Raw genomic sequence first — 16013 nt, 5'->3', positions numbered from 1 at the left:
AAATAATGCAGAATTATAGAGGGTTTATAATAGTTTATAACAATAGACCAACACAGAACTGACCCAGAACCCTTTGTCCTACTATCACATAAAAAAAGAAATCAGATCCCCATGCTAAAAAGCATAAAAGCCAAATTTTACCCCATGAGTGAAAATGAACAGGACTTAACATATACTTTGTATCCTAACCTTATTGCTGGCTTCATGTCAAATTGTGTTGCAATTTCCTCTGATATTAGGCCACATTCTGTTGGTTGCAAGTTATAGAGAGCTTTATTTTTTAAAAAAAGGACTTTATATGCTTCCTCTAAAATAATATTTTAGCAATTTCATTCTCTTTCTTCCCACTGAATTTATAAAATAGAACAATGTGCAATAAATTATTTACATAATTGTCCAAACATTGTTGCACAAGATCGCAATGGAGTCAAAATAAAACTATAGCCTGCAAACAGTTCCAGAAAACAAGTGCTTTAATTGTTCATTCAACTGTTGAATGAAAATCTGAGTTGGGCAATAGAGTTCTAGAAGTGATGCAAAATATAAAAAAGTACATACTTTAAATCTGTACCCTGCAGAGACGTTTTTCCCCAAATAGTTGAAGTATAACTTGTTACCATTAAACATCACTACCATGTTACCTAAATTCATTTATTATGTATTTTAGGTCTAAACATTTGACTGGGTAAGAAAACTTAGAAGAAACAATTGTGACTAAAATAGTTAGAAGTCAGAGATATAACAGTTTCTTAAGCAGTCAAAAACAACTCAAATGGAGTTGTGTTTGAAAACTGTATTTCCTGAAATATGCTTTAATAATCTCTGTAAATTGGAACAGCCAAGAGAGGTAACCTCTATAGTGCTGAATATAATATCTCAAATGAACTGGCATCGAAGATGAAGATGATATTAAAATGTCAACATTTCCCCATTTTCTTCCTGTATATCACCCAAAGCAGCACAGAGAAGGATATAAAGTAACAGAAACTCCTTTTTTTGCAAAACGAGTACTAAACAATAAACTAAAAACTAAGTGTAGAGTTTCCCCATAATAATACAGGGATGTATGCATAAAGAACAAAGGGGAAGAATATTATAGCTTCAAACTTAAGGATTTAGCAAAACACACTTCTTAACAATAAGGGGCACTCTGAGATGCAAAATCCAATGCCTTGTTTACAACAATGGAAATAGGATCCATGTGCTAGAGGTAGGAACTACTCTGGATCCAGCTTACTTCTGGGAATCAAAAGGATGGCAACAAACAAGGCATCATGCAGATTGGCTGAATTTGCGGGAAGTATCTGCAGAAAGTGAGTGCAGAAATTTGGCATAGTGAAAAACCTCCATAGTGCCTATCCTCATTGACTTGGGAAAGTTAAAGAGAGACAAACTGATACACAAAATTCTGGGTCCTCAAGATAATTCTAGCTAACCTGGAATATAGTCATCAACTATCCCATACACTAGACTCCTGAAAATAATTTATCCTAGAGAAATTTATTTGCTTTAAAGATGAGTCATGAAAAAAAGAAAGTATCACTAGAGCCACACAAATATACAGCAAGAAAAAGAAGAAAAAAATAAGAATATCTTACAAAGAATATTAGGCAGAAAAATGATCTATTGTAGCAACAGTAATTTAAGAATCTCAAGCAAAACCTTCTCTGGAGAAGGAGCATGAAAAAGATATTCTAAAGCTCAGGGAAGAGATCACAAGACAATAGGAAGAAAAAAATTATAATGAAACTATAAAGTGAAAGAAAAAAATAACAAAACCATCCCCCAAATAAAGGCAAAATATAAAGCAGCACAATGGAGAAAAAATTGCAGAAAACAATTAAATAAATATAAGATAGATATAAGAAAAGGAAGGAAAATTAAATAAAGGGGTAAAATGGAAGAGGCAAACTGATTCAAGATTTGCATAGAGTCCAAAAAGAGAAAAAATGAAAAAGAACAAATAATTCACAATATAGTTTAAGTTTATTTCATGGAAATAAAAGATTTGGATTTACACAATGAAATAAAACCTTGTCCAAGAAATATATATATTCAAAATAATAAATAATAAAACATTTCCTAGCAAATGTATAGGATTTCAATGAAAAAGAAACAAGTACTTGGATAAACAGGCAATAAGCTCAAGTTACTTTTAAGGTATGGGGTATGGGTGGGGAATCAGGATGGTCTCTGAACTTTCTGTAGAAAAATTCAAAGCTAGAGATTCTGGAGAAATAATATAACATCTTCAAGAAAAGAGGAGGGGTGGGTAACACAGAATTTTATACCTAGCCAAACTATGATTTAAAAAGAAAGCGATATGCAAGAATTCAGGAAATACTGAAACTATAAGAACTCAGAAAATATTCCCATAGGTGCAGCTTAAGTAATCTACTAGAATAAGAAAAACTATGGGCAAAAGTATTAATGTTGAGCATTTATTCTATTAACATTGAAGAATGGAAAAAATGTAAGATTAGAGTTACAAGAGTATAAATGTCACAAGCCGTGACAGTATAGAAATAATGCAACCAACAAAAGATGGAAAGAGCATGAGCAAGGAAGGTGAGAATTCCCAATATCCTCATCTTTAATGGCTACAGATCAAAGCACATCACTAAAAGCCCACCAATCATTAATACAGATATAATTACATATATAGATGTTAATAGTATGAAAATAATATAATCAAGGAGAAGGCATGGAAAAGAAAAAGGAAATACAGTAACCATCAGTGCTTAAAGTAACAACTTAGGCATGTTTAAAGAAATGGAGAAATAGGGGATTAAGAAATTCATCCTATGTGATGTAATTGTTTTTTAAAAGATTATATTTATTTGAGAGAGAGTGAGCAAGTCAGAGAGAGAGCAAGTGAGCACGAGTAGGGGGAGAGGGAGAAGCAGACTCCCCAGGGAGCAGGGAGCCTGACACATGGCTGGATCCCAGGACCCAGGGATCATGACCTGAGTCAAAGGGAGATGCTTAACTGACTTAGCCACCAGGCACCCTGTGATGTAATGTTCTTATTAAAAAGGTATTCATAAGAACAAAAATATAAATCTCCTGATTATTAGAAAAAAATGAAAAATAGATGCATGGGAGGGGAAAAGGCTACATTTGAAGGTTTTTTAAACAAGTATAAAAACAAAAAGCAAAACATAAAGTAATATGACAGCTAACCCAAATGTATTTATCATCATAATAAATATAAATAAGTTACCTCAACCATTAAGGGAAAGTGAAACCTAACTCTATATGAAAGACATTCCTGATTCAGAAGGGAAAACAGAAGCATGGGCAAAATTTTACCAAGAAAATACAAATAAACAAAAAGGAAGGTTACAATCTGGGGGGGTGGGGCACAAACTTATTAAAAGTATGAAAATAATATAATATTATTATATTATATTGATCGAATTATAAGAATTATAAGATCGAATTCAGGCTCCAAATCACTAAATGAGACCAAAACGTTTACTTTATAAAACAAGAGAGTAAAATTGAAAATTAAAATATACTAGTTATGAATCTGTATTGTATACCAAAGAACTTGGATACACTATTTAAAGGACAGAAATTATTGAAAGGGAGTTTCACTTTTCTTTGGCATATAGGAAGTCACAAGAGAAAGTGTCTTCCATCCTAAAAATGATATAAAGCTGGATAACCCAAGAACAACAACACTTTTCTTGAACATATAAGAGAGCTGAGTTACAAGGCAACCTCCTGAACTGAATTTTAAGAAGTCACAAGTTCCTCTAAGGATTGGTGGAACACACGAACTACTTCTCCTTTGGCAGAGAACAAGAGGAAGATGTGGCTTCCATAAAAGAGGGTAAGAGAACATCTTGCTAATTGTGCTTTGTGTTACCTGTTCTTTGTTGTTGTTTTTCTTCTTTACCTGCTTTCTTTTGGATTAATTGGATATTTTATTAATGTTCATCTACCTTCACTATTGGCTTCTTAGTTTTACTTTTTTTACTTTTAGTTTTTCCTCTAGGTTTTGCAATATATATCTTTAACATCACATTTTACCTATATAACTTTGTATCAATTATGTATGTTGTAAGAAATTTATAATGGTATACTTAGATTTCTTCCCTTTTATACTATATATAACTGTTGAATTATATTTTAATTCTACATATTTCATAATCCTTACAACACCTTATTACTATTTTGCTTGAGACATTCAATTATCTTTTCATAAATTTTTCTAAAATTACCTGAGAAGAAAGAAAATCTAAATGACCAATTACCATAAAATGAATACAATTGTCAAGTAGCTATTTCTCCATAGTACCAAACTGTGAAGGTTTCAGAAATTAATTCTAAAAGAAAAAGATAAACCTATATTACTTAAATTATTCTGGAGTATTGAGTAAAAAAGACAATTTTCTAAATTCTTTTTGTAAGGTGGCCATGTCATTGATAACAATGTATAAAATAGATTTCACATACACAAAGGAAAACTAGTGGTCAACTAAACTGAAAAAAATCCTAAACGAAAAATTAGCAAAAAGAATCCATTAGCACATTTCAAGAATTATACAAGAATATAGCTGGAGTGGGGTTGGTTTATTTTAGTACTATAGGGATGATTTAAGATTAGGAAACCTAATAATTTAATATAAAATTGAAAACAGAAAAACAAGAGACAACTCACAGGGTCACTTTATTAAGTAGGTAATACATTCATTCACTGGCTATAAGAAATACTTCAAATAACAATGGCTTAAACTAAATGAAAATTTACTTCTCTTTTCTGGAATAGATCGAGCATAAGCAGTTTAGAAATGATATAGTGGCATCCTCATATTGGGGAGTTTATGGTCTCAACTAAAATTAGAGAATTAATAAATGAAGAAAGGTGGAATAGATATTGGGCAGTATCAAACAGTATCTGCCATAGTCGTCCCCATTAATGATGATAATAATACTTTTTTTTAAAGCAGCATTCCTTGATTTAAAAAAAAATAAGGTAAATAATAGGATAAAAATAATAAAAACTATTAGCAAGAAATGTGTCTCATTCTAAAAGCCTGAAATGTAGATATAAAAAATACTGGAAGCATTCTCATTAAAACCAGGAGTAAGGTAGGATACCCACAATGACCACAACTATTCAACTATTTTCTTACAGATATTATTACAAATAAAAATACATGAATGAGAGAAATAAAATTTGTAAAGGATGAAAAGACTTATCAGTTGTTTTGGTTATCTATCGATGCATGGAACCCACACCTAAAAATTATGGGCTTAAAATAAAGACATTTACTATCTCTCATGATTATGTGGCTTAATTAGGCAGTTCTTTACAGTAATTCGAACTTTGTGTTTTAAATCACCTAATTAGCAAACAATCTAATATAAGATTCTAATATTAGATAATGTTCAACTATTTGGAGAAAGATTTTCAGTACTGGGTAAATCTTATCTGTAGGTCTTTGAAAGTTTTGGCTCGCATGTTCCCTCTGACATGGTTCTCTAAGGAAGAAAAGTAGGACCAAAAAAAAAAAAGTAGGACAATATTTAGTTTGTCCTCTTTTAACTGAATGATGGATATGTTTCAAATCCAAGATTTCTGTGGTTAAGTTTTTAGACTGACTTTTTCAGCTTGTTTCACAAAGTAGCATTATGACTCACGCATATAGGGTTCCAGACAGAGTGCAGAAGCAGAAGCCTGATCAAGAGCCCAGCATCAGAGAAATAGAAAATGATATAAATGAATAACCAAGGTTGACATGGCAGGAGAAATATAGAGGTTCTATATGTGAACCTTCATTGGGAAGTTTCTGGGCACATTAAAATATTTTCTGGCAGTCACATGACACCATTTGAATTGACCGTTTGTTGTTATTTTAAGCTTAATTTATCAATTTTAGAACCTTTTCCAGACACATAGAACTGTTTCTATGTTTTATCCCATAAGTTGCTTAAAGTATTTGGTCTTCTTTGATGTGGACTATATCCAACTTGGAAACTGAACTATGAGTTATATGAGATTTCAATAATACTTTCCTAAGGTAATCCACACCTTTCATCAGCAGTCTCCTGCCTTCTCTCAAATATAAAGACTATATCCAACATTTTAAAAAAGAGGCAACTGTGTTTGTGACATTATATAGTTGTCTGGTATTATTTCTTGCTGTCTCAGAAAGCAAAGGACAGTAAGTCTAGGATAATGATAAACAACATTTTTTGAGAGGAAAGGCCAACTCAAGAAAATAAAAATATGTTACTTTTTTTGTCTGTAAAAAAAAAAAAAGTAACTTTTGGAAACTTCCCCTCTTGTATGTCACATGATTCTGATATGATTGTCAATTAAGGGGCCGCTTCCCTGCCCCAAAAGTTGTATATACACAAGCAGGGATAATCAGAGCTCTTGTTAGTGATTGAGATGGAAACTAGGAGATGGGGGGTACCTATCTCCTTGTATAGGTTGAGAAAAAGCATGTAAAAGGAATAAGATTCATTTTTCTCACTATATGGAGAGCTTGGCTAAAGATAGTCAACAGAGAGGGACACGCAGGGACACAGAAAGGGATACAGAGGTAAATGTAGAGTGACAGACTGACCCCAAGACAACTTTTACCTAAAGAATGGATTATCACAAAATAATTTAAATAATGGGGTACACTGTTTAATTTCATCAAACTATTTTCAACTGTTTTAGAAACAACTTATTTGCAGAATCCAGCTTTAAACCTAAAATGTTAAATACCACACATCAACAGTCTTTATACCTCTTTTTGTATACCACATTTATTAAAATTACATGTATGCACCTCCTGTTAGCATTACCATTCTTTTTTTCTTTTTTTAATAGAGGGAGGGGAAGAAGGAGAGGGAGAGAGAGAATCTTAAGCAGGCTCCATGCCTAGCATTGAGTCCTTCATGGGGCTTGATCTCACAACCCTGAAAGCATGACCTGAGCTGAAATCAAGAGTTGGTTGTTTAACTGACTGAGCCACATAGGTGCCCCTAGCATTACCATTCATATGAAATGGTGTTTGTGCAGTTATTTGAATATTTTAATATATTTTGCCCATATTTTACAAAATTGAGTGGAAAACTAATGAAAGTGCTAATATTAATGGGTTTAGATAATTTTAAAGTTTGGAAACAAACCTCTTTTTAAGTTGGTTTAAATTTTCAGGACTTCAATTTTCACATATGTATAATCTTATACAACAAAGCTTATAGGTTATGCTACCTCAAATCATGGCAATAAATTATGGTTATTTCTTATATTTCTAACACAAAGCATATATCTGTAATCAGTTTTGTGTGTGTGAATGTACATTTACACAAAAGTTAAATTAGGAAGTGATTATTTTAACAAAAAGGACCTTAACTAAAGAATAATCCACACAATTCCTATAAATGATAGTCATCTGTTATGTACTATAAATATTATATAATACTAATTTATATGTAATCTTTCCGGGAACCATCTATTATATGAAGTTATATGATTAGAACCTCCTAATTAAAATTTTGATATTAAATTGAAGCATTATGATTTTCAAAGTATATTAATAATAATTGCACACAAACATAAAACCTACTCAAATAAACCTATTTCCTTTAGAAACATAGAACCTTGGGAGGATCTTAGATATCTAATTTAATCCCTTCATTTTCATATTGAGCACACAAATGTCCAGAGAAATTTAGTTGACAAATCATGACAAAACCAAGAGTAGAACCATGCTTTCCTAGCTAGTTTAGAAGTTGAAATATGGATTTCTGTATCTAAATGTTTTGTGTTAGCCTGGGTGGCTCATTCAGTTAAGCCCCTGCCTTCGGCTCAGGTCATGATCTCCAGGTCCTGGGATAAGCCCCGCATCAGGCTTCCTACTCAGCAGGGAGTCTGCTTCTCTCTCTCACTCTCCCTCTGCCCCTCCCCACTGCTCGTTCTCTTTCTCTCTCAGATAAATAAATAAAATCTTTGAAATAAAGTAAATGTTTTGTGTTATTTTGGCCTTGTGAAAATATGACATATTTATACTTAGATTGGGAGCTTCTCCTGAACAAAATCTGTATACTATTTCTTTTCTATTTCAAATATCTAAAATTGACAGTTCTTCCTTCAAATAAAAAAAAAAAAAAATCTCCTAACAGACCATCTCCTTTCACCCTATAGGTAACAACTAAAAACTATGGACAGAATTAAAAGTTCAGCAACCTGAGGGCTCTAAAGAATTGACAAAAGCAGACAGATTTTAGAAGAAAACTAAAACTTGGAGGCAATAATATTCAGAAAGTGAATTTTCTCTGAGATTTTACTCTGAGGTCAAGCACAGTTGTAGCACAGTGCAAAGTGGTTAAAATGCTGAGAGAAAATCTGCTATCTTTTTGTTTAGAAGAACTAAGGGAAGGAGCTACAACAAGCAGAGTTGTGAGAGAGAAAACAGAAAGGAGAGAGCCAGATAAGGCAAATCCAAAAATTTGGGCAAACTCTGCCCAAATCGCTGGTTGGCCCTGGAACCAGAAATTAAGCAGTGAGCTGATTGAAGGCAGTGTGAATTGAGATCTGAGCTTCCACTCACCATAGGCAAGGCAGAGGTTTCTGTTTGAATATAACCAAACTAACCACTTGCCAAAACAAAAACATGAAGGCTCATCGGAAGAATATAACCAAATTCAGAGTCTCTACAACGTAACTGATATAATGTGCAGTATACAACCCAAAACCATTTGATATATGAAGATCCAGGAAATGTGATCCAATCTCTAGGGAAGAGATAATCAGCAGAGGCCAATTCTAAGATGATCACTATGTTAGAATAATCAGACAAGGATTTTAAAGCACCTATTAAAACTATGCTCAATAATACAAATGAAAATATGCTTTTAGTGAATAAAATGATAGGAAAATTAGCAGAGAAACTATTTTTAAAAAGAGCCAACTGGAAATTGTAGAACTAAAAAATGCATATCTGAAATTTTAGAAGTTCATATGATGGGTAAAAGAGCTATATGAAGTTGACAGTGGAAGAACTGTTAATTTGAATTCAGATCAATAAAAATTATTCAGTCGGAAGAAGAGAGAGGGGAAAAGGGTAGAAATAAAGTATAAAGAACCTCAGGTACCTGTAGTATAATATCAAAATGGTGGTTAGAGTTCCAGAAGGAAAGGAGAGAAAGAGAATGGGCAGAAGAAAATCTGAAGAAATAATGACCAAAAACTTCCCAAATTTAATGAAAGACAAAAATTTATAATCCAAGCATCTCAGTGAATCTGAAACAAGTTTGAAGAAAACCAAGCCTAGAGATATACTAGTCAAATTACTTAAGACTAAAATCAAAACACCCCCAAAGAGTTTTTGACCATACAAAGTTCTTAATAAATGTTATTAATTTAAAAAATAAATAATTCTGAAAATATAATTGAACAGAAAACTTTTTTTGTCCTGAGATTCCCACCACCCCCGAGTTTCTATTGTACATATTTATGTACAACTTTAGATAAGTTTAGGAAATTTCATTAAATAAGGTGTGCCAATAGAACTATTATAGAAAACTGAGGAAAAGTTTTAGTCATGAGCTTAAAGTAACAATGTACTAAAAGATACAGAGTAAAAAGAAACTCATCAAAATTATTTTTATTTTAGTGGTTTTGGAACCTAGAATTTATTTTTCAGGCTTTTGAACATAGCCGAATTATTTACATTATTTTATTGCATATTTTAAGTAAATATATCTATTTATTTATTTTTTTAAGATTTTATTTATTTATTTGTCAGAGAGAGAAAGAACAAGCAGGGGGAGCTGCAGGCAGAGGTAGAAGCAGGCTCCCTGCTGAACAAGGAGCCCAATGTGGGACTCAACCCCAGGATCCTGGGATTATGACCTGAGCTGAAGGCAGACTTTTAACTGAGCCACCCAGGCATCTCTTAGTCAAATATATTTAAAAATAGACCCTTTAGCAGTGAAAATTCAACAACCTTATAGATGTATAAGCAATTTTCTATATTTCCTTACTCTAAACAGAAAATAGGTTCAGCCCTACAGGCATCATCCAGTGCAAAATTAAGTAGGACAAGGTTGGGAGGATCTGAGTTCTAGTACTGGTTCTAGCCATGAATATAGCCTTGACTGAGTCACTTAGCCTCATTTGAGTTTCAGTTTCCTCATATATATGATGTGGATTTCACATTTTTTATGGGAAACAATAGAGTACTGATAAAGAGTGAATACTTGTTCCAGACTGGTTTGAATTCTGGCTCTCCCACATAAAGTTAACTACTTTATGTTTCCTTATATTTACATATTTCCGATATCTACAAAATGAAGCAATATCCTCTTCATAGGCATATTGAATTAAATGAAATAATGCATATTCTTATGTCAGTGCCCAACGAGTGTTAGCATTAGTTGTTTTTTAAAATGATCCTGAAATGTGAGGTACAAGTGAAAGTACTAATTAAGTGAATAATAAACACAATTCCTTTTTGCATATTAGAATTTTGAGGTAGGAACATACTAACGGTATGCTTAAGAAAACAGAGTAACTATAATGGAAACAAACAATGACAAATTAGATATTGTTTCATGTATAGGTGAAAATTCACAAAAATAAATCTTGAGACATTAAAAAATCAGTTAATATTTTATGTTTATTTTTGCTTCAAAGATACTTGGAAGTATTCAAATAACTAGTTGAGTACCTCTACCTGGTAGTTTTTTTTTCTCTACAATCATTTTGTTTTGCTTTGTTTTTTTATAATAATATTTTTTTATTATGTTAGTCACCATACAGTACATCCCTGGTTTTTGATGTAAAGTTCGATGATTCATTAGTTGCGTGTAACACCCAGTGCACCATGTAATACGTATCCTCCTTACTACCCATCACCAGCATATCCCATTCCCCCACCCCCTGCCCCTCTGAATACGATCATTTTGTTATAAATGAAAGTAAGCTATATTTCTTCAACTCCCTACCCCTCAAAATTATGTGTTTTTTTTTTTCTTTTGAATCACTAATAACACTTTCAACACCACAAAAAGTGCATTGGTAGAACCAAGTAAAAGGTGTAATTTATTAACATAAATCATTGAGTCTGTAAGTGTAGTACCACAGACTAGAAAAATATTGTCAATTGAAATCTAAAGCAGAGGATTAACAGCTTGATGAATTACTTGAACAAGTTCATTAGTAAAAGCCATATCCACAAATGCTGAAAATGTCTAGAGTGCCAAGTACTGTGGTTCTCTTTCTAAGCACACTGTTAACAAGTTCTGGAAATGCTATTTCAATAGCTTTAGCAATAATTATAATTTAGATATGTGGGGTTTTAATTCCCAAGAGTTTAAAGCACTATTGTCCCTATGGCTTAAATTTTCTTTTCTGTGTACTGGGATGTAGAGATAATGATTTGCATGTTTCATATCTTAAAGCTAAAAGATGCACATTTAAATGTGTATTTTTTCAGCTAGATGTAATATACTTTACTCAAATATTTCACCTATTTTACTAGATGCCTTATTTCCTTTTCTTGGCATTTATTTTAAATATTGCTTGAAAAAATAAAAAAAAATTACAATGCTAGGCAGTCAGGCAAGTAATTAGTTGGTGTTTTTACAACTAAATTTTAAAATATTCATAAGTGTCTTGTCATGTGAAAATACCCCTTATTTTAAAGCTCATTTTCATTGTTCTTCCCTTAACATTTTCTATTTCTTGCATGTCTTTGGGAGATTGCACAGCTGAAACTGCACTAAACTAGAAAGAAATCTGAGGTTACTAAATAGTGTCCAGGATTGTTTTCTCCATCTGTTTCACTCTGCCTTACAGAGAATACTCCCAAACTATGTTATAAATGGAACAGGAGGGGTGCCTAGGTGGCTCAGTTGGTTAAGCGTCTGCTTTCGGCTCAGGTCATGATCCTAGGGTCCTGGGATTGAGCCCGCGTCAGGTTCCCTGCTCAGCAGGTACCTGCTTCTCCCTCTTCTCTCTCTGCCACTCCCCCTCCTTATGTTCCCTCTCTCTTAAATAAATAAAATCAATCTTAAAAAAAAAATAAATGGAACACGAGCTCTTCAGCACTTAAACAATGTTGTCTATATCTGCATTTAGAATATACTACTAAATCCTTCATACCAAAGAAGGAAATGTTTTCTACTAAATTTAAAATCTTCATTCATTTAATATAAGTCCATTGTATTAAAAACAAAACAAAAACAAGAAGCCCTATATAACACCATAAACCAATCACAGCAAAAGAATGGATGAATTTACAAATAATGGTGAAGTGCCTGGGTGGCTCAGTCGGTTAACCACCCAACTCTTGGTCTTGGCTTAGGTCTCAATCTCAGGGTTATGAGTTCAAGCCCCATGTTGGGCTCCATGAGAATAATGGTGACTATTGAATATATAAAGTAGAAAATAATTATTGTGGAAAGACCATGAGATATGGAGTCAGCCTGAACTGGTCTTAAGACAGGGTATAGCTCAGAATAGAAAAACTGAACCCCCATCTCTTTAGCTCTTAACTGGAAATAATGTCAACTGGGCAGTTGACACAATTAAATGACATGATTGATCATGCATCATAATCCACATCTATTATTTATGTAGTGATTTGTGGACTGAGTTAGCTATAAGGTTTGTACTTTATCCAAGTATTCAGTTAATATACTGTATTAACAGAAATCTGAACTATGATGTTAGGAAACTTGTGTTATGTAACTGAAACCCATGCATGCCAAAATGTGCAAGACTAGGACTGTCTACTCTTTCTTTTTTTTTTTCTTCTTACTGGCCTTTATGCTGCTGTCATGTTTAACTTTTATGTTATAAACCCCACAACATTGTTATTTTTGTATGAGTAATTATTGTGTAAAAGATTTAAATAATTTTTTAAAATCTTATATATTAACCCATGTGTTTATCATTTCCAGTGTTCATCAGTCCCTCGTGTAAACCCATTTTCATTTAATATCATTTTCTGTCTGCTCGAAAGACATCCTTTAATATTTCTTGTAGTGCCAGTGATTCTTTCAGATTTTATGTCTGAAAGCAACTTTATCTCATGTTTGCCTTCAAAAGACATTTTGCTGGGTATAGAATTCTAGATAGGCGGGGGTTTTTCCTTTCAGTGCTTTAAAGATGTTTCTCCATTGTCTTCTATGATTGTTTCTGATGAAAATTGTTATATTCATCTTTGTTCCTTTGTTCTCATCTTTTTTTATTGCTTTTATGATTTTATACTGGCTATGATGTATCTCTTGTGCTTGGAGTTCATTGAATTTCTTTGTGGGTTAATAGTTTCCATAAACTCTGAAAATTGCTAGGTCATTATTTATTTCAAATATCCTGTATACTGTCCCCCCACTTCCTCCTTCAGAGACTCTAACCAACCATACACTAGGCTACTTAAAGTTGTACAACTCGCTGTTCATTAAATTTTTTTCAGTTTGAATAATTCCTATTGATATGTCAAGTTCACTAATTATTAATCTTCTGCAATGTGTAAATTGCCATTAATCCTACATAGTGTATTTTCACCTTAGAACACCATAGCTTTTATCTCTAAAAGTTTGAGTTCAGTCTTTTTAATATCCTCCATGTTTCTACGTAACTTTTTGAACACATGTACTAACTGTAGCTATTTTAATATAGCTAATCTGTTAATTTTAACATTTACATCAGGTACAGGTTTGTTTCAATTGATTCTTATTATAGGTTGTGTTTTTGGTTCTTTGCATGCCTAGTTATCTTTAATTAGAGGGCAGTCATTGTTTTCACAGGTGCTGGGCATTTTTGTTTTCCTAGAAGCATTTTTACGCTTTGTTCTAGCATGCTGTTGTTATGTGGGAATGGTTTGATCCTTTTTGACCTTGCTTTTAGGTTTGTTTGGTGGGTCCAGAGCAGTGCAACCTAGGGCAAATCATTCCTCACTACTCAGGCAAGTTACTACCCAGTGACCTTGGTTGGTGAGAAGTGGCATTGTTACTAGATGCTGTGAGCACCGGACAATGTTTGCTCTCTCTAATCCCTTTGGATGTCTTTTTCCAGCCTCCATTTCCTCACATATATGTCCTAATCAGTACTGCATTTAATTCTCAAGGGGGATATCTGCAGATCTCTGGACTTCAGTCTTCTCTTCTCACAGGTACTCCATCCTGTGAACTCTAGCTATCTTAGTCTCCCTAGACTCTCAGCTCCATTTTCTTGCTCATGATGTCTACTGGGCTCTTTTTCAGTTCTTCCTTGCATCATGGTCTGGAAACTCCCTCAAGGAAGTAAGCTGGGAAAATCGTAGGGCTCCATTGTTTCCTCATTCTCAGGTCTTGAAATCCACTTTTCCATGTAGTTTATTTGGTTCTTTCAGCAAGAAGGGTACATGCAGTCCTCATTATTCCATCTTGGCTGGAAACAGAAGGTAGAGCTGTCTTTTAAGAAACTACCACTTCTTGAGTTTTTGTGTAATATCAGAAAAGAATATCTATAGTTATCTGAAAACACTATTAAAATACTTTTCCTTTTCCCAACTACAATCTGTGTGAGCTTGGATTTAACAATAACATATCGTAACAAATTAAATGCAGAATACCACTCTTCTATATAGTGTGAATCTAACCAGAAACCTTGATTTTATTACTTGGATCAGAGTTTTACTAGCAGCTAGAGGTATGCCATTTCATCTTAGACTAGGCAATTAAGCTTTCCCTAACAGATTTAAAACCAGAACACCCAGAAGTTACTAAAATAGTGAAGTAAAATGAAGACATTTCAAATAGCTACACATTTTATGTATTTCTCTACTCTTTTGTTTAGTGGTTGAATGAAAAAGGAGAGATCTCTATGTGGATTCATATAAACAATACACACCCAGCTGCCCATGTACACATAAAATTTAGGAGTCATCTGTAACAGCAACTGGGACTGTAAAAAAATTCTCCTGAGCTATACAGTTAAGCTATAGAATTCTAGTGAGTTTTTTTGGCACACTTGCCTGAAATGTAACAATTCTTTCCTGCACATATAATTTCCACAGATAAGTGTTTTTTATGAATAGTTTCCAAGAATGACAGTATGCTCAATAGTTAAGATCACAGTATTTGAAATTAGACTGCTTGGGTTCAAACTCTGGCTCCAATTACTTTCTAATTGTGTGACCTTGAGAATGTCACTTAATATGCTTACTTCAGCTTTTCTTGTAAAATGGTGATAAAAGTGTTATTTACATAGTTGTTTTGAGAAGCAAATTAGTTAATGGTAATTTTTTAAAATCATGCATGGTAAATAAAACATTTAGCAACCTATAGAAGTTTAGCAATTACAGTTTCTTTTCAACCCTGTTGGCTATTATCCAAAGAACTTTAAAAGCACAACTATCTGAGATCTACCCCTAGATGTACTCATTTATGAAGTCTAAGAAGGCACAACACAAATTTGTTGTTTTGTTTTTGAGTCTCACAAGTAATTCTGATCATCATATTCTGGCAAGAATTGAAGATCATGGTTATTTAGATAAACTGTCACTTATACTAATCAGTATTAGGTTAAATTTAAATTGTTCCTAGAAACATTTTCTAATCCTGAATAGCTCAGGGAATCAGAGTCAAATTGCTTCAAGTAGGGGGAGGCAGAACTCTGCCATCAGAATGTATCTAAATTCATAAAATATTTAATAAGTAACTACTGAATATCAGTATTGGGTAGACAGAGATGAGTAAGGTGCCTCTGTTCTGAGGAATGTAAAAGTTAGTGATAATGGAGTATGATAAAGCATTGTTTCCCAAGGTGTGGTACATGCCTGCATACAACTGACTCTGTGTAATAAGCAACCCAAGTTTTCCCGGGATCAGGGTTGCCTGTCTGTAGCAAGCAAGAAAGAGTACTGATAGATGGGCTCTATTCTGCAGTAGACTTTCCTGCAATCATGGCATTATTAAGGTCAGTTTTTCTACAGCCATCCTGAGATGCATAAACGGCAGCTGAGCTTGAGCTGGAACAGAGCTGCCAGGCCTACCAACTGCTCCTTCTCTAT

Source organism: Ursus arctos, unplaced genomic scaffold, assembly GCF_023065955.2.
Source record: "Ursus arctos isolate Adak ecotype North America unplaced genomic scaffold, UrsArc2.0 scaffold_8, whole genome shotgun sequence".
NCBI classification, from domain to species: Eukaryota; Metazoa; Chordata; class Mammalia; order Carnivora; family Ursidae; genus Ursus; species Ursus arctos.
This window is presented reverse-complemented; position numbering follows the sequence as displayed.